Source organism: Neofelis nebulosa, chromosome 14 (genome assembly GCF_028018385.1).
Source record: "Neofelis nebulosa isolate mNeoNeb1 chromosome 14, mNeoNeb1.pri, whole genome shotgun sequence".
Lineage (NCBI taxonomy): Eukaryota > Metazoa > Chordata > Mammalia > Carnivora > Felidae > Neofelis > Neofelis nebulosa.
In genome coordinates, this window is record NC_080795.1 from 73,974,029 (window position 1) to 73,992,890 (window position 18,862).

Below are 18,862 nucleotides of genomic sequence, written 5' to 3' on the forward strand. Positions count from 1 at the left end.
TGAGAGCAGGTGTTACCCCGCTTGGGAGACCCTGAAGGTCAGGGCTTCCGCGTGGTCCCAAGGTCACACACTAATGTGCAAGGCAGAGCCAGATCAGGGCTCCCCGGCTCCCCGGGACTCCCCCTACTCGGCCCTACTCGGGGATCAGTGAGAGTCAGGCTGGCTGGGTTCAGATCCCAGCTCCGCCCTTCCCTAACTGGGTGAGTTTGGACAAGCCTCCTGCCCTCTCTGGGGACTGTAAACTGGGGATAATGGTGGGACCCACCCCAGGGGGCTGCTGGATGGTTAATCTCTGATAGTGTTCAGAAGAGTGGCTCGCACTTGGGGACTGTTCATTTCACTACTACTGCTGTTATTTCTGTCACTGCTCTTTGGAACTCGGTGGTCTGACAGGGGTGTGCGGGGGGAAGCCGAGGGTGGAAGGGGACACTCGCTATCATCAGCCCCAAACGGCGCCCGCCCATCCAGAATTCCCATCTGTGCTCTCAGGAACAGGCTGCTTGTTTGTCAGCAAATGCCCTTTCCTGTTGAAGACACGTTGACACAGAGAAAATCGAGCTGCTTCGTGCAGGACACAGCCAGGCAGAAAAGTGGCTCTGGGGGGGAGTGACGGCGCAGAGGGTGGTGGGGGGAGAATGGATGCTGAGACCTCCCAGTGATGCGAGCTCCTAGTCTTTCTTCACCCCCTCCTCAAGGTGTCTGTCTCTTAATCGAGCTTATATAACGTGGGGGAGGCTGGCTCAGCAAACCTCAGGAGAAGCCAGTGCACTGCCCGAGGAGGGACCCTCAGCAAACCCATTAAAGGAGCTGCACACTGAGAAATCCCATTTCCTACAGTATAAGAGCACCTGGAATACGGTGGAAAAGCCATCAGAATCAGAGATGTGGGACATGGAACCAGTTCCTGTCCTACCGTCCATCAGGCAGCTGTGTGGCCTCAGGCCAGTCTTTCACCCTTTCTGGGCCCCAGGCACCTCCTGTGAACAAGGCAGGGGCTGGACTAGAGCCGGGCCAGGGCCCTCGCAGCGAGGACTGATGACTTTTTCAGGAGAACAAGAATCTACGTTGTCTATTATCTCTTAACTCTTTTCCTTCCTCTGTACATTTGCTCCTATATTCATCCATCCCACCAGTTTAAACCAGGGGACCTAGAGACCCCCTCAGCCCTCAAAAATCTAAACAGAGCCAGTGTGTCCTCAGCTATCCTAAATGCCTGGGGGGGTCAGTGCATTCCCTCGGATACCCGCTGTAATGGCCTGAGAGGTTGTGTTCCCCCAGAATTCACATGTTGGAATCCTAACCCACATGTGAGGATGTTAAGAGGTGGGGCCTTTGGGAGGCGCTCAGGTCATGAGCGGGAAGTCCTCATGGATGGAGCAGGTGTCTTTGTAAGGGACCCCGCAGCATTCCCTGGTCCTTCCCTTCTGCCAGGAGAGGACAAGGCGAGAAGGAGGAGGATTGGAAGGGGGCCCTCTCCCCACCATGCTGGCACCCTGGTCTTGAACTTCCAGCCCCCAAACTAGGAGAAATAACTTTCTGTTGTTTATAACCTATGCAGTTTGTAGTGCTTTGTTTTGCTGCCTAAAAGAACCTGCTAATCCCAGGATTTCCTGCTGGGCGGGGTCTCTGTTTTGCTTTGCACCCCAGGGGACAAGAGTCAGCCTCTTCACTGGTTTCTTCAAAATATCCACTCACACAAAACATTTTATCAGTTGGGATTGTTAAGATTGATGGGGGCAGGTTATGGGGATGTGACAAGCACATGGCCTCTGTCTTCAGCTCCACCCTGTCTGGTCTCCCCAGTGCTCTTATCCTGACCATAAACTCCAATTTTTCCGCCTCTTGGGGAATAATAGCCTCCCCTTCCCTCAAAGCCTGGGCCTCACGCTCCACACTGACCTTGGGAATGTAGATAAGGCACCTTCTACTGGCAAATTTACAAAACCAAATCCATAGGAGGGGACATGCTCAGGGGTAAAAAGGTCTTCTCTATAAAAATATTCTGTCTTCTACAGCACAGGAAATACATCTCTGACACTGGTCATAGCAATGCTGTTCTAGACATGTCTTCCTGAGGCAAGGGAAATAAAAGCAAAAACGAACGACTGGGACTACATCAAGATAAAAAGCTTCCGCCCTGCAAAGGAAACAATCAACAAAACGAAAAGGCAACCCATGGAATGGGAGAAGGTATTCGCAAATGACATATCTCATAAAGGGTTGGTATCTAAAATCTATAAAGAACGTTTACAATTCAATACCCCCAAATCCAAAAAACCCAAAAATAAACAATCTGGTTAAAAATGGGCAAAATATATGGACAGTTCCCCCAAGAAGATATACAGATGGCCAACAGACACATGAAAAGATGGCTCCTCATCGCTCATCATCAGGGAAATGCAAATCAAAGCTGCAATGAGATGTCACCTCACACCGGTCAGAATGGCTAACGTCAACAACACGAGAAACAGCAGGTGTTGGCGAGGATGCAGAGAAAGAGGAACCCTATTTCACTGCTGGTGGGAATGCAAACTGGTGCAGCCACTGTGGAAAACAGTGTGGAGGTTCCCCCAAAAGTTAAAAATCGAACTACCTGAGGCTCCAGTAATTTCACTACTGTTTGTCCCCAAAATACAGACACACTAATTCAAAAGGGTATGCGAGCCCCCATGTTTATTGCAGCATTATTTACAGTAGCCAGATTTTGAAAGAAGTCCAAATGTCCATCAAAAGATGAATGGACAAAGAACATGTGGTATATACATAGACACAGTGAAATATTATTCAGTCCTAAAAAAGAAAGAAAGCTTGCCATTTGCAATGACATGGATGGAGCTAAAGACTATAACGCTAAGCAAAATAAGTCAGTCAGAGAAAGACAAACACCATATAATTTCATTCTTACGTGGACTTTAAGAAACAAAACAAATACACAATAGGATAGACAACACAAAAACACACAAGACAACAACAAAAAAGACAAAAAATAGACAAAACAAAACAAATAGGATAAAGGAGACAACCCAGAGAACAGACTCTTAACTCTAGAGAACAAACCGAAGGTTACCAGAGGGCAGGTGGGTGGGGGGTGGGGAGAAACAGGGGATGGGGATTAAGAGCACACTTACCATGATGAGCCCTGTGTAATGTACGGAATTGGTGAATCGCTATATTATACACCTGAAACTCATATGACACTGTCTGAACTGTACTGGTATTACAACAAAAAATTTTTAAAAACAGATATTTTCTCCTCTAGAGCAGCAGTCTAGATTTTAAGCAGCAAGATATAGCTTCCTTCATTGCACATATATTGAGCACCTGACCAAGCACCAAGCACTGAGCTGGATGCTGCATGGACACGGAAAACCGGAAGGAGTCCTCAGTCTCAAACTGTGCTATCCGACGCACTAGCCACTAGCTCCATGTGGTTATTTAAATTTCAATTAATTACAATCAAATCAAATTTAAAATTCAGTTTCTTAGTGGCACCGGCCAAACTTCAAGTGCTCGATAGTCACATGTGGCTAGTGGTTACCATATTGGATAGTGGAAGTACGGAAGAGGTCCACCATCACAGAAAGTTCTACTGGACAGTCCTGGTCTAAAGGGAGCAAAGAGAGAGGGAAGAGAAAGCTATGCCGCCCAGGGGGCAAAGCTTCGAGCACTGTTGTAGGAATGTCCTCCTGAGCTCCACATTAATGCCTGAGCGCCTCACGGGCAGGAGCCACTGATGAAATTCAATGGCAGAGGTGCCTGTTGGAGAGCGGACACGGTCACACTTTTCCAGGAGTGTCATCTATGCACGAGGATACAAGTTCTCTCCATCCTGAGGCGTTCAACTCAGTGGCCTCCACTTCCCAGGTGCTTCTGCCCCTAACTCCTGAGCTTTTCATCTCTTTGCTCTGGCCTACCTTTGCGGACAGCCTACCTCGGATCACAATTGTGTATGTACATGTCTTATGGTCCCTTCTTCAGCTGTGAGACCTTCTTTATCCTCAGCACCCAGCACCACAATTTCATAACTGAATAAACGAACAAGTCTGTGAAAAATGAGTGACTGAGTGAATGGATGAAAGCACACAGTGGCCCATTCCACTGTGGGTTTAATCCAGACCTGGTTTCTCTGTTGTAAACCTATCCATCATCTCTCTAATCTTAGAAAGCTATGGAAAAAGAGACACGGGGCTTATCCACCTCTAATCACTTGGTATAAAACTTTCACACAACCATGAACTTTTCACTAGATAAAAATAGCTCTCATGAGTCCCACCTCTTCTCCACTAAACGGGATGGCTTTGCATGCACAAAAACATCCTGACTCTTCTACCCAGCCCCTTCTTCTTCCTATTTCTGCTCCTTCTAGACTTGCAGAAGTGCCCTTTCTGCTTATTGAACGAACTCTCTCCATGTGTCCTCGATCCAGTCAATGACCTCCAGTGGTTATTGATCCATCAATCACTGACCCCTCCCTTGCCCAATCTCACATCCACTGTTGCCCATGGTTGGTTTTCCATAAATTCAGATAGGTGATGCTGATCTCCTAGCCTCTTTCTCTATGCCCTGAGCTCACTTGATTGTCCCTCGTTCAAACACAAACCATGACCCTTTCTTTTTGCCATCATATCTCTTCAAAGACGGGCCATTCCTTCACCTCCCACTCACCCAGAAATCAATCTCTCTCTCTCTCTCACTCTCTCTCTCTCTCTCTCTCTCTCTCATCTACTGAGACTTCTCCCAGAAGGAATCACCACCCCTACTCTCATTACCCAAGTCATCATCTGATTTCCCAAATCCTTCCTTCTCGGGTGTTGTTTCAGAAGGGATAGAGGGACAAGTAGGGTACAGGCAGCCAACAGGCATCCTGCAGGCAGAATTTGGCCTGTGAATCTGTTTTGTTAAGTTGATGAGGTGTTTTAGACTGAAGATCATCAGCACAAAAATCCAGACTTGCCCTCTCTTGTGACAAATGAGATCTGGTAACACTGGGCTTCCATTCCCACTTGGTGGCAGTCAGTGGAACCAGTGTTTCTCCCTTTAGAGAAATCAGCCCTTCCTAGTTGCTCACAAGCCCCACGAATCCCTATTGTCTCAGTTGGGCACATTACCCTTTTGTAATATTTGCCAGGCCCCTATGGACACTTGGGTTTCTAACTTCTGGACTACAAAGCTTCAAACGTATGATAATTTATTTTTTCCCCTCGTGGTTCCTTCACAATAAAAGTGTTTCAATACTTCTGGAGGTACGGTCATAAAAGTCTAAACATCACTGAGCAAACACATGGAGCATGGATCATATGTAGTTCTCGCTCATGAGACAGGGCCTTTCTTCCCTTGTCACCAATTTTCTTACACGACATACCTTAAAAAAAAATCACCTGCAGGGGAGGAGAAGAAAGCACAGGGTCACTTCTCCAAGGGCCCTGTGCTGAGCTCTGTGAGCTCTTCCTACAGGCTGGCGCCTTGTCTCTGTGCCCGAAGGCCACAGCAAAGGGCAGGGCTTAATCCGGTCCTGCTCTAACATGTACCCTGTAGAAGGCCTGCTTGCCTGGCCACCTCTCCATCCTGAAGACTCTCCAATCCCCCGGTGGGCTACTGTGTTCAATGGGTGGGACTGCTCACTCCATTTCTCTCATTCAGTCACTCACTCATCCATTGTATCACTTATTCAGTCCTTGGTTAGCTACGATTTCACTGAGGGCACCCTGTGTTCCAGACCCTGTGTTAGACGGGGGCAAGACGCAACTTTGCTGATATCCTTCTGATGGCGTAAACATCACACCGCCTGGCCTGCAGTACATTCTTCTGTGTTCAGGTCTTGGCACCACAGATTGGAACCAGAGCCCCGACTAAACCCATCTGTGTCCCGGGCATCGAGCTGGGAAAATACACCCAGGAAAGCCACAGCAGTGCTATGAAATTAGATTGGGCCTATGGACACAAAGCAGGCAGAGACTGAAGAAGACGAAGCTCGCTGACCTCATAGGAATTAACGTCAAGGCTCCAGCCTGCCTCGTGAAGGGCCATCTGGGATGAGGTATGATGGTTCATTCTGGAAGGCAGGAAGAGCATGACCACCCAGGTGCTGCTTGTGGCTTCCTCAGGGACCTTCCAATGAGAAGCTGGTTTCCCAGCTACTCCTCCCGCCCAAGAGATACTCCCGCCCCGACTTGGCAAGCCAGAGGTGACATTCCTGTGGGGACCACCATGTGAGGTCCTGAATGACTTTGCATGTGGTTCTGCCAACCTTTACAGTATGCGCTTCTCAATTACATATATTTTCTTTCCTACCCTGGAATGAAAGGCATATCTGTGTCAAATCCGTTCAGTGACAAAGACAGGAAATGGAATAAGATTTGCAGACAAGAGGATACTCATGTTTCTATTTTGAAGACTATGGCAGAACAGAGGACAAATATTCTCAGAAGCTGCATGTCCTCTGTGCTTACATGAAGCCCGTTGCTCGGCAATAATTGGCCTGTGTGTACAGGTACTTTTGGCAGGGGTCGGGGGGGGGGGGGGGACGGATTATCCAAGCCTCTTTGGGAACATGATTTCAGTAAGTGAGAAGGTATATTATGAAATACACCCAGGGAGGAAGGAAGATTCTCCAGTGATACGCTGTGACCCCATCCAAGGATATCCAGGTAGAGAGGACAGTTCCACTACGTACAGAGTATTGTCGGACTAGTATCCCATCCTCCAATAACATAAATTTAGAAGTAACCCTCTCATCTGCTAAACACGTAGCCTTGCCAGTAGTTTCGTAAGTGTGTCATATTCAAAGACATTGCCAAAAAGCTACATCCATGCACGGGCTGAGTGGGAAGCATCCTACCTCGTGTCATTTCAGGGAAACTGCAGTGCCTTCCTTCCTGTCTCTGTCAGCCACAAGCATCTACTCTCTTAGGAGGCAGTGGTGCCTAAAATGTCTGACCATAGACACTCTCCTGAAAGGCCTCCCTAAAGAGACAAATTGATTTTTTATAGGATCATGACATTATATGGAGAAAAGAACAAGGTGTCTTAAATGAATGAATGAGTTCATTAAAAATTTTTTTTAATATTTATTTTTGAGAGAGACAGAGTGTGAGCAGGGGAGGCACAGAGAGAGAGGGAGACACAGAATCCAAAGCAGGCTCCAGGCTCTGAGCTGTCGGCACAGAGCCCAGTGTGGGGCTCGAACTCACGAACCGTGAGATCATGACCGGAGCCGAAGTCGGACGGACGCTTAACCGACTGAGCCACGCAGGTGCCCCTGAGTTCATTTTCAATATGAGGAAAAAGACACGGGCACTAGAAGAAGAGAGATCTAAATCTGACTGTAAATAATAGTACTGCTCTCACACAGCTGTTACGTGGATGAAATGAGATTGTGTGTGCAGAGTACTCGTCATTTTCAGAGCCGAATAAAACAGACATTTACTGAGTTTGTTGCAGGTACCAAACGCTGTCCTGAACACTCTACACATATTGACTCACTGGCTCTTTAAGAAAACCTTATGCAGGGGTGGTTATAACTCCACTATCAGAAAACTGAGGCCCAGAAGAGTTAAAAACAGTGCCAAGGGTCACATAATTCATCAGGGTCGGAATCCGCAGAATTTGAATGTCCAGAGCCCAGGTAAGTAACACATAGTAAGTGACTTTGTCTATATTCTTGGGAAAGACCCAGCATAGGCCACAGGTGCAGGCATCAGGTAGCTGATGGGGGCACGTGCATAGAGATGATGGGTAAGACAAAGCCAGTGTAGAAGTAAGGGAGGTGGGAGAAGAGCAAGGGGTGGAGTCCGGTGCCGAAAAGGGGACTGCGTGCTTTGGGTGGGGCAACTTGGTGGTGGGTTCCTGAAGGTTTGAAAAAAAGGGTGAAAAGACGTCAGGAAACAAAAGATGGGTGGTAACCCGAAGAAGAGGGCAAGGAGCTATGATAAAGTGATCAATTTCTCAAGGTCAGCCTAGCTGGCAACATACAGCTCCACACGGTCAATGGTTTTGCGGGACCAGTTGGTCAATGGTTTTGCGGGACCAGTTTTGCGAGACCACGTTCCCGTTTGGTGAGCTGATCAAGGGTCACGGTGTAGCAATTCTGATTTGCTGAGGGACTTTGGGTGAATCCCTACTCCTCTCTGTCACGCAAGATACTGACACTTATGACCCTGATGAAATGTAGAGTATCACTGAATCGGTGATCAGAAATAAGGACTGGAGTTCTGGTTCAATTATAAAGTAGCTGCATTCACTCAGCTTCTCTAGTTTGTTGAATATGATCATGCATACCTGTCCTGCCTCCCTGCCTTAGATCTGCCTAGAAGGATTTAAAAAATACAATGAAGGTGAATACACTTGGAATTTGCATAGAATATGTAAAACTGTAGGAGTGTGATGGTTCCAAGAACCTGTTCAAGCAACTAGTAGGTACAGAGCACCCACAATGTGCCAGGTCTGACTGGCTTTGCACTACGGATGTAGCAGTGAACAACGCGGTCCTCACCCATGAAACCTACATCGGATCAGGAAGGCCATTACCACATGAATAATTCCTTGAGTACAGCTGTGATAGACACTATTGAGGGAGAATCTCACGTACACTGAGATCGCACAATTTGGGACGGGCCACAGTCTGGGTTGAATCCTACCCTGACACGTTATAATTGGGAGGTTTCTCTCCCCATTACCTAAATCACTTAGTCTCAGGGCCCTTATTTCTAAAATGCAAGAGCTTTGGAGAATAAGATGATAGGAGAATGAGATGACAGGCACAGAACTTGATACAAAATAGGAGTTCGATAAATACTTATTATTTATTATCCATCAGGGCTATAACAACATTGACAATGACAATGATGATGGCCATGGTGATGGTAGTGATGTTAATGGTGTGATGGTGAGGGTGAGGGTTATGGCGATGGTGATGATGTGATGGCGATAATAACGATAACAGTGACAATGACAGTGACGGTGATGGTGAGGACGGTGATAGGGATGCTGGCCAGGACAGGACCACAGCTGGTCCCTCCCCTCCCCACCACAGAGGGCACACAGGGGTTACTTTACAAGTAAATCTGGAATGTGAAGCCATATGGCACCTTGCTCTGGCTGTCGGGTTCCAGAAAGAGCAGACTGGCATTTCCACACTGGTTTTCTCCAGCTACGTTTCCTCTTCTGGCCTCTGCTCATGCAAGCATCACCTCACCCTGAGAAAATGCCAGCGCCTTTGAGGTGAGCAGAGCCTAGGGAGGCGGGGGCGGGAGCATCTCTAAAGGTCAGGATGATTCAGCCGTCCTCTGAGAAGCCTCGAGTGATCCGGGAGGGTGATGCTGTTAGCACGAGGGAAGACTGGAGCTCTCTCCACCACTCTCCATCACGGCTCGGAAGCTTGACTCACCACTCCTTCCCCTTCCTCAGCAAGTCTAATGAGGGGACGTGGATGATTCATACAGCTGAGCTGCAACCGATGGTCCTCCAAAACGATGGAGCAAATTCCTCGATATCTGCCTGGAAAAATCTCCCGGGAGGTACGGGTTGGAAAGCAAACAGGTGCCCAAGAAGCAGCAGGGTATCTCACTGGCCAGCCTCACCCAAACTTCAGGCCAGAGTCTGGTGGGGGTGGGGAGAACAGGAAGCTGTTCCCTCCAGCCCAGCGCTCTCTGGGGGGATGGCCTGTGGGCAAAGAGGCCCCCAAACACACGGCACTGCTTTTTGAGGAATGGAAGCTGATAGCACCTACGGAGATGCTGGGGAGGAGGAATCAAGTGCAAAACAGTTCGGGCAGCAGTCCACGTCACTGGCTGGTCTTGTTTTTACATAGTTGAACTGAGCTCGCTCTAACTGGCGACGCTGACAGCTTTGTCACCGTCCTCTCTCGTCTTGTGTGGGCTCGTCCACCCACGTATCATATCAGCCTGGCTCCCGGAGACCCTGGGCTGGCTGATTTTAAGGATCCCTTCTGCCCCTAGGCTCCGTGGTTCTCAGAAAGAAGCACCTGCAAATCGACAGGTGTGGATTCGAATCCTGACTCGGCCACCAATGAACAGTGTGATCCCACTAGGTCCCCGGCCCTCCCTTTATCCATCCAATATTTCCCGAGCCTAGGAAGTACCCTCTGGTGACGTCCCAGACTATTTTTTAGCATTGTGAAAACTTATTTGTTGGCTTTGCTTTTTGCTTGCATGATAGTTAATGTCCTGATGCTGGAAACACAGCAGTGAACAACATGGTTGTGTTCTATTTTGTGGAATTATCTGCCAGTGAGGGAGGGGAGGAGAAAAGGGTGAGCCAAACACTCAAGCCAACACACAATGACAAGTGCTGTGAGGTGAGAGGACAGGACCCTCGGAGTGAAGAATAGCTACGAGTGAACTTAGTTAGATGGCCACATCAAAGAGGGTCGTTTTTGGAGAAATGATGCTTACGTCAAGACAGGAAGGATTAGGTAAGAGTTAGCCAGCCAGGTAGAAAGAGAGTTATCCAGGTAAGAGGACCAGCACAAGAGGATGCTCAGAGGCAGGACAGGACTTAACACCTCTCAGAGCCTCTGCTGCATTTCGCACAGCGCCACTCACATTAAAATAGTACATCATAGCGGCGCCTGGGTGGCTCAGTCGGTTAAGCGGCCGACTCCGGCTCAGGTCATGATCTCGCGTGATCTCGCGTGAGTTCGGCCCCGCGTCGAGCCTGGAGCCTGCTTCGGATTCTGTGTCTCTCTCTCTCTGCTCCTACCCCATTCCTGCTCTGTCTCTGTCTCTGTCTCTGTCTCTCTCTCAAAAAAATAAACATGAACAAAAATTGTTTTACGTACTGCATTATAAAGACTGTGATCTGTTCCTACAAGTTAACTGTAATTCACACCCTAGGAGAAGTGAATTACCATTTGCAGCTTCTAATCAGGAACCAACACTTCGGGGATGACAAACCAAGGTATGAACTGCCCTAATTTGGAATCAACACGTTCAGAGGTGGTTACTTAACACTGAAAATATCTCTGTGTAAATTCGCACCGCAGGTTTGCTGGTTTGCATAGCGGCGGAAGTTAAGTTTTCCTGGGGGATACCTATGCTCGAATCTAGCAAAGGCTACAATTCAGGGTCTCCATGCTGTGTGGGAAATCCAGTGCTGCAGCGTCGGACAGAACTTCTGGTGAAGAAGCAAACGTTCTCTCTCTGGGCTGTCAATGTGGTGTCACTCACTGAATGACACCATAGAGCCCTTGGAACGCAGCTAGGGTGATGGAGACAGTATATATTTAATTGTATCCGATTTTAATTAATTTACATGTGAATTGCCACACGGGGCTACTGGCTACCCGGCTGGACAGCGCAGGTCCAGAGCCTGGCGAATCCATCTGTCCTCCCCTTCACGGGAGGCTCCCCCATCGGACCGGACCACAAGGCTAGTCGGGATGCTGTTAGCATCCAGCGGCTGGAGGCCAGGCATGCTGCTGAATACCTCACGATGCGCAGGACTGACCCCATAACAAAGAATCCTCAGGCTGGGAATATCAAGAGTGCTGAGGCTGAAAAGTCATGGCAACTTAAGGAAAGCAGAGCAAGACTGACATAGGAAAGTCACTGTGATTAAGTCGGATGCTGCCCTGGACACAAGGGCACCTTGGTGCTTGGGGGAAGCAAGGCACAGGGAGCGCGGTGTTGCTACTCAGCTCTGGGAATACCAGCTCTAACCACAAGATGGCGCCAGCAAGTGACAACAACAACTGTTCCTTTTATGTCAAGGGCGCTCCTCTGTGGTTTTTTTTTTTTTTTTTTCTCTTTGATTTTATTTTTCCTTTTGATGGAGATTATGCTATTGTCACCTGTTAGGGCAGAAATACTCGGTGACTCATGTGTCATGACTTCATAGCTGGTTTCATGAGTTTTTGACAGCTCCATCATGGTTCCTACAGTTAAGGATTATTTTCTCTCTTTGGGGAGGTTTGGGGAATCTGCCTATTCCTCACTGTCCTGACCCTCTAGTTCCACACTTAGCACGATGCCCGATAAATTCCCGGATAAACGGTTTGGATTTATAGAAGGGTTGGCAGTAGGATTCTGACTGGGAGACTGGGAGGATGCAGGGGCAGGAAGAAGGGAAGGTGGGGAGGGAGACGGAGGAGAGGGAGAGGTTTTGCAGGCAGAAGGACTACCAGAAAAAAAAAAATTGATCGACAACTCGGGGCAGCTATTGGCACACAGAAAGGGCCAAAACTGGGGAGCTGGGCAAACGTGTGTCCAAATCGGCTCTTGGGCAGATCTGGTTAACCTTTCTGTGTCATTCCGTCATCTGTAATTTGAGTTAGCACTACCTGCCTTCACAGACTTTGGATTTGTAATAGCAAAAGGGTGAGATCGCAGGCAAGAGAGAACAGCGTAAGCTCTAAAATGGCTACAGGCGGAGGTTTTCACTGCCTTGTGGTTACATGTGTGTGTTCCTTATCTGTCTACTTAGCTCCTTGGGGACTGTGACGATATTGTCTTTTCATGCCCTGCAGATAAGAGGGGGCTTAAAAAAAAAAAGAGGGGGCTTGAATTGTGTACGTTATGGCAGATGTAGGAGCTTGTTTGATTTTTCTCCTGGTGCCCAACTTTTGCTGAACACTCACAGGATCGCCACTGTAGAAATCCGAAGGAAAGCTAAGAGGGATGGATACTTATACGAGAGGCAGCTGGCTGCCACGTACCCTTACAGGATGGAACTTAGCATTAGTGTCTTTGCCATTTTCAGGGTCTCCCCTATCATAGGCAGACTCACATTAACACAATTCAAAAAGATTGATGTATAAACCAGCATGCCAAGTAATCACTGCACAGCAAGAACAACTGCCAAGGATACTAGACGTTAGTTCCTTGGCTCAGGGCGGTCTCTCCCTGCAGGCCAGCTGCAAACCAGAAGCTGTCTGGGTGAGACAGGAAACGAAACACGTGGCATTAATTACATATTTGAGTATTTCCTGGCGCTGAGCTTCTGGCCAGCCTGACATTTCCACCTTCCACCACAAGGATATGCAGCCACTAAAACCGGACAGGTCGTGCTCCTGGGCCAGTGCCGCCTCTCCCTTGGACAACGCTCAGGGGACGCTTCCCTCTCTGCTCCTCTGACTCTCCATGGCCAGACTTCCGTGGTGGGTCAACCCCACTTCTGGTAGGCAAATTCTTTCGAGATATTCCTACCTTCTTTGAGAAGGCAGCCTGGTCTTGCTCTGCACGGAGGGACATCCTGCCTTCCAGGTCCCATCTCTCCTCTCCCGGGGGCTGAACTCCTCCTTAAGCTCGTTTCTTTCCCTTATGGCAGGGCTTGCAGAGTGGATCGGGCACCCCCAGCACCCCTTGGTCGCCACTGCTCTTTCCACTTCCCAGCAAACAGCCTCTGATGTGGGGAGGGCTGGGTGCAGGGCTTCAGCAGCCCTGCAGCCTGCCTGGGGTATCAGCGCTGTCCCCGGGGCACCACCCTGGAGGACACTCAGCAAGAGTGTCAGTTCTCAAACAGTCCTCAGGGCAGCAACAGCATGAAGCTCTAGGTGAAGAGACAATGTGCCTGTTCTTTAGGCTACTTAATCAAGAACTGGTCTATTTGTGGAAATGTCACAAAGCCCCTCTAGAAACCAGATTGAGGTCGGGATGTAGAATGCCTCCCTTTACCTTACCGCAGAGCTGCGGGTTCAGTGAGCATAAATTATTGCTATAAAAAGATCTCGAGGCTATTTGTTACCTGTGGTGAGCAAGGCTCACACATCCAGAAAGAGCGCGCTCCTTTTTCTAGCAGCGACCGAGGTGCCCGCCAGAGCCCCAGGGCCTCGCACCACCAGGCGCCACCACCGGCTTGCTTGGGGAACTCCTGTCACCCTGGTCATGCTGGCCACACCCCTCCCGACTTACTTGTCCAGGCGGGAAGGTCCCGCCCTGTGGTGGGAGGGGCAATCATAAAGTCCCGCCTCTCTACCACAGCGATTGGCTCAGGGATTGACATGTGACCACGAGCCTGCCAATCAGAACCTTTCCCTGGAATTTCCAAATGAGTTGAAGAGGAAGAACCCAAAGCAATTAGAAGGTGAGTTTTGAACTGGCAGCAATCACAATTCCACTCTTGTGGGAAAGCGGGTCTGAGAAAAGAAAGCTGGCATCCAGAGAGAAGCGGGGTGAGAGAGAAGACCGACAGGTTCTGAGCATGTCTGGTTTTAACCAAGCCTGACTACCACGTGGTCTGTTGACACGAGCCAAGATCTTTCCCTCTGAACTTGAACTAGTGCAGGTGAGGGTTCTGCCACCTGCAAACAGGGAGTCCAGGCTCGCTGAACTTCTGGGGCACATTCACCCCCAGAAATGTTCGAGCCAAATCCCCTTAACTATCTGGGTTCTCAATTTGCCTTCGTAAACCAAAGACGGCACAGACTCTCAGATGGTCCTCTGGGCTCGGAAAACCGGAACGGCAAAAGGCAGGCATCGCCTGGGCTCCAGGAAGTCAGGTAAGCAGGGCTGTGAGGGCAGACCAACTTCAAATGTCAGCGCAGCCCCTTACGTAGGTGATAGCTCAGGCAATCACACTTCCCCTCTGAGCCTCTGTTTCCTCATGTGTAAGAGGGAGACCATCACAGGAGTGATGGGGGGGTTTTATGAGACTCTGAGCACAGTGCCAGGCACTGAGTGGAGGCCCCGTAAATGTTCCCTGCTAGTCAAAAAGCAGCAGAAGACATGCCTTCTGTTCTCAGGCCACTCACCCCAGCCATCAGGTTGGCACCACAGTGAGGGGAACGTAAGTGTCCCTTCAAAGCCAAGTTTCTCCAAGATAAATGTTCTGGGAAGACTTCTGGGTTGGGGCAGGAGGCCTTGTCCCGGGCTATTGTGAGACGGTGAGCCCTGCGTTCTGAACCACAGCCTCATCCCTTGTAAACAGAGAGAGCTGGGGTGCCCCCCGAAGTCCCTTCGGCCCCAAATGCTGTGCTTTTCAGGACAAGTGAGGTGGTGAGTCCCAGTGGTTACTGAGAGTTCGTGTGTCCCTAAGCACTTTCTGGCCATTGCCCCCTTTAAGCCTCACCACAGCCATGTGAAGAAGGGACTTACTCTCCTCGTTTTTGTAGATAGGTAAACTGAGGCAAAGAGAGACGAAGTGGTTTGTTTACGTTTGAGTCGGAAGCAAGTGGGGGGAATCAGGATTCCTTCCCAGTCTGACTCCGGAACCTGTGTCTTAACCACTGCCATGGTAATGCACACACACACACACACACACACACACACACACTCTCCCCACCTACTCCTAAGTGTGCTGACGCCCAGAACAGCTATTGTCGCTGCTCACGCAAGGCCGCCCTGGACAGCAGGGGCACAGAGCCACCTCATCGGCCCCCTAACCTCCCTCAGACGGAAGCTCCCGCCCTGAGCACACTTTCCTGCACCGCCCCTCCTCACCGGTACTGTCATCCTAGGGACTGGGGAGCACCCAGCCAGATGTGCGTGGCACCAGATGGTCTAGCTTTGGGCTCCTAGGTTTGTCCTTTCCTCCTCCCCTGAGCACACATCTCCTGGGCACTGTTTTCTCAGGAGGTGGCGTGGCAGTCAGGGGGAGCCCTGGTTTGGGAGGCAGGGGCACTCTGATTCTGGCCCCTGCTCCTCCCCTGGCCCACCGTGCAGCCTCGGGCTGTCTTGTCACATGTCAGGGCCTGTTTCCAGATCTGGTACGTGGAAACAGACGGCTGGGTTCAACCAGGGCGTGGTGACCTCAGCAGTCCTGACATTCAGGCTCCGCTAAGTCCTTGTGGCGGGGGCTGTCCCTTCGTGTTGTGGGATATCTGGCAGCATCCTGGCCTTTACTCCCTGGATGCCAGTAGCACTTCTCTCCCATTGTGACAATCACGAGTGTCTTCAGACATTGCCAAGTGTCCCCTGGGGGGAGCAGAACTGACCCGGAGGAGAATGGCTGGCTGAAATGATCTCCAAGGCCCCAGCACCCCGGGCTCAACATCACTGTCACAGTCACGTTTCTCAAACTTCTCGCACTGCCCTCTGACTTCCCCAGGCTGTGCACTGGGGCAAGTGTCAGAGGGAGTCTGTCCCTTCATCTAACACATCTAATCGCTGGGACTGGGGTGGGAATGGCAGGACATCTGTCACCTCTTTCTTTACAGTCCCATTCTGGTCCCAGGGGAGGCCAGCACTCCCCCAGGAGACGGTGGCAGGCTGCCAGGTCTTTGGTGCCCACTTCTCTACAACGTAGGCACGATGCTTCAGAGGCCACCCATGGATACCTTCCTACTTTGGGGACCTGGCTCCTCAGTACACAAGAGCCACCAGCTAGACCCCAGTCCTCCACAGAGCTGGCCGGATGTACGTCCACTCTGCAGACCTGCCTCTCCCCCTTAGGGATGTCCCATGGTCTGTATTTTTGTTAACGGACCATTGTCCCATGGTCTGTTAGGAAGCTTTTTTGGCTCAGGACAGAGCCCCATTTCCTGATGAATCCTTATCAGCAACAGAGCTGAGACGTGGCCCCATCAGACTTCTGCGCTATTTCCCACATGCTTTACAACTGGGAGGAAAGTAAGCCGGGATGAACGCTTTCAAAAACCCCCACACCGAGCTCTTAGCAGATGCTCACTAAATATCTGTTGGGGTTGACTTGTTGAGCGATTGCCTAGGAAGGGGTAGGGTCTGCAAGGTAGTGAGCTCCCCCATCACAAGGAGAGAAACAAGGGAAGTGGGTCCCTAACAGAAATGATACAGAGGCAATTTAAGTACGAGTTTAGGATTAGATTAGATAGCTTTTTATTTATTTTTTTTTTTATTTTTTTTTTTCAACGTTTTTTTTATTTTTTTTATTTTTGGGACAGAGAGAGACAGAGCATGAACGGGGGAGGGGCAGAGAGAGAGGGAGACACAGAATCGGAAACAGGCTCCAGGCTCCGAGCCATCAGCCCAGAGCCTGACGTGGGGCTCGAACTCACGGACCGCGAGATCGTGACCTGGCTGAAGTCGGACGCCTAACCGACTGTGCCACCCAGGCGCCCCAGATTAGATAGCTTTTTAAATATGTGTCAGGTGGGAGGCTCTACAGCCCTGTGGCATAGGAGAAAATGAAGTAGATCCAAAACAAATTTTTTATGATAATAGTAATAAAAGGCCCTGGGATTCTGGAAGTTGAGTCACTTACCCAGGGAGTACCGCGAACATCTTGAAAATCATCTTTTTTTGAGTGAGCCAGAGAATACTGCGTTACTCACCCAGTCAGGCCATCTGGCATGAGATTCACTTGACTTAAAACAAAAACAACACCCACTTCCTTTTATGTCCCTGTCTCAGTTTGGGTTTCCCCCAGAGGAAAGCCTGAGAAAAGGGCCTGGGGTGGGCGGTTCTCTGGGGAGGTGAGTCCAGGAAGCTAGAGTGAGGGAGCGAGTGGGGAGAGGGAGGCAGAGAGGAAAGCCAGCGTGGGCCTGTGCTGCGGAGAACGGCGGGTCCGTTCCCCCAGCACCACCTAGGAAGCTCCCACAGAGTCTCCCAGAAGGATCCGCGGGAAGGGCAGGAGGCTGGAACACTGGCCCACGTCTCCTCTCCCCCCAGTGGTTGAGTGGACGCCAGGATCGTTCACTGCCCTGCACCGCGGACTAAGCTTGCATGCACGCAGGCCGTGCAAGGTCAGTCTGCAAGCGTGAGCTCACACAGAGCTGCCCCGGGGCAGCCACCGCTGAAAGGAGACGGGGGAGAGGGACATCGATCACTAGAGGCAGCTGCGGCCCCAAACTCCCCAAGTCAAGCCTCTCACCTGCCCTCTGTGGAGTCTGTAGTGCCCCAAACTCACGGCCCCGCCTCACGCTGGTCTCAGGCCCGTTGCCCCTCTGATCCTGGTAAGACAGTCTGCCTGCTCCACACTCTCAAGGCTCCAGGGCCAGCCGGGCCCCCGGAGTGCTGCATTTGAAGCCCTTCGTGAGGCACCCCACCCCCACCCCGATTCATCTCAGCCCTGGCTGCTCCTTCTCCAGCGACAAGCTCCTCTTGCAAGGTGAGTCACCTGCCTCTCCTGGCGCTGCTGTAACATTAACATATTTTGTCTTTATCCCAGTTCCTGGCACAAGGCTCCTCAAACTCTTGCAAATTCCTAAGTGACAGGAGGGTCTTTTGTCATTCATTCTGAGTCTGTGCCAATGAGGCATCTTGGGCGGGGCAAGGTACCCTCAGCAGAGGACTGGTCACCAGAAGGACCAAGTGATAGAGGGCTGGAACTTACAGCCATTCCACTGACCTCTGGGAGGGGAAGGGAGGGTGGGCCACAGATGAAGCCGTACAAAAACTCTTGAACAAGATCTGACGAGCCTTCCTGTTACTGAACGCATCCACCTGCTGAGCGGGTCACGCACTCCAGACCCGCGGGGACAGGAGCTCCTGCACTTGGGTCCCCTAGAGACTTGCCTTAAGCACCTCTTCCAGCTGGCTATTCCTGAATTATGTCCTTTTATAATAAACTAATAATCTAGTAAATAAATTGTCTTCCTGAGTTCTAGCAAATGAATCGAATCTGAAGAGGGCATTTGGGAACTCTGAGTTATAGGCGGTAGGTCAGAGGCACAGGTGACAACCTGGATTTGCATCTGGCACCTGAAGCCGGGACAGTGTCGTGGGACCTAGTCCTTAACCTGGGAGATCTGAGGCTGTCTGCAGGTAGACAGTCAGAATCGAGTTACACCGTGGGACACCCAGCCGATGTCGCAAAATGGCTTGCGGAGTTCGTACTGGGCTTCCACACGGCCCTTCCTTAAAGGTGTCTGTGGTCTGGCCCCAAGGTCCCTCTGTCTGGAAGGCCCTTTATGTTCATTTCATCCAAACTCCGCCCATCCCCACGCCCACCTGAAACGTCACTCCCCCCGTGGAAGCCGCTTCTTCACGAC

At 50.3% G+C, this 18,862-nt stretch overlaps 1 protein-coding gene and 1 long non-coding RNA gene across 3 annotated transcripts in view; both read right to left on the reverse strand.

Annotated features, from left to right (window-relative positions):
• Positions 1-18,862, reverse strand: part of KCNQ3 (potassium voltage-gated channel subfamily Q member 3) — a 308,991-nt gene that overhangs the window by 169,704 nt on the left and 120,425 nt on the right. The gene's annotated exons all lie outside the window — the stretch shown is intronic.
• Positions 8,783-10,642, reverse strand: LOC131494651 (uncharacterized). 2 transcript variants are annotated; one of them, XR_009253525.1, is made up of 2 exons: positions 10,563-10,642; positions 8,783-9,410 (listed from the first exon to the last, which is right to left on the reverse strand). It is a non-coding gene; the product is annotated as an uncharacterized LOC131494651 (long non-coding RNA). The 2 variants fall into 2 exon arrangements; XR_009253526.1 differs by having other exon boundaries at positions 8,783-9,982; positions 10,563-10,633.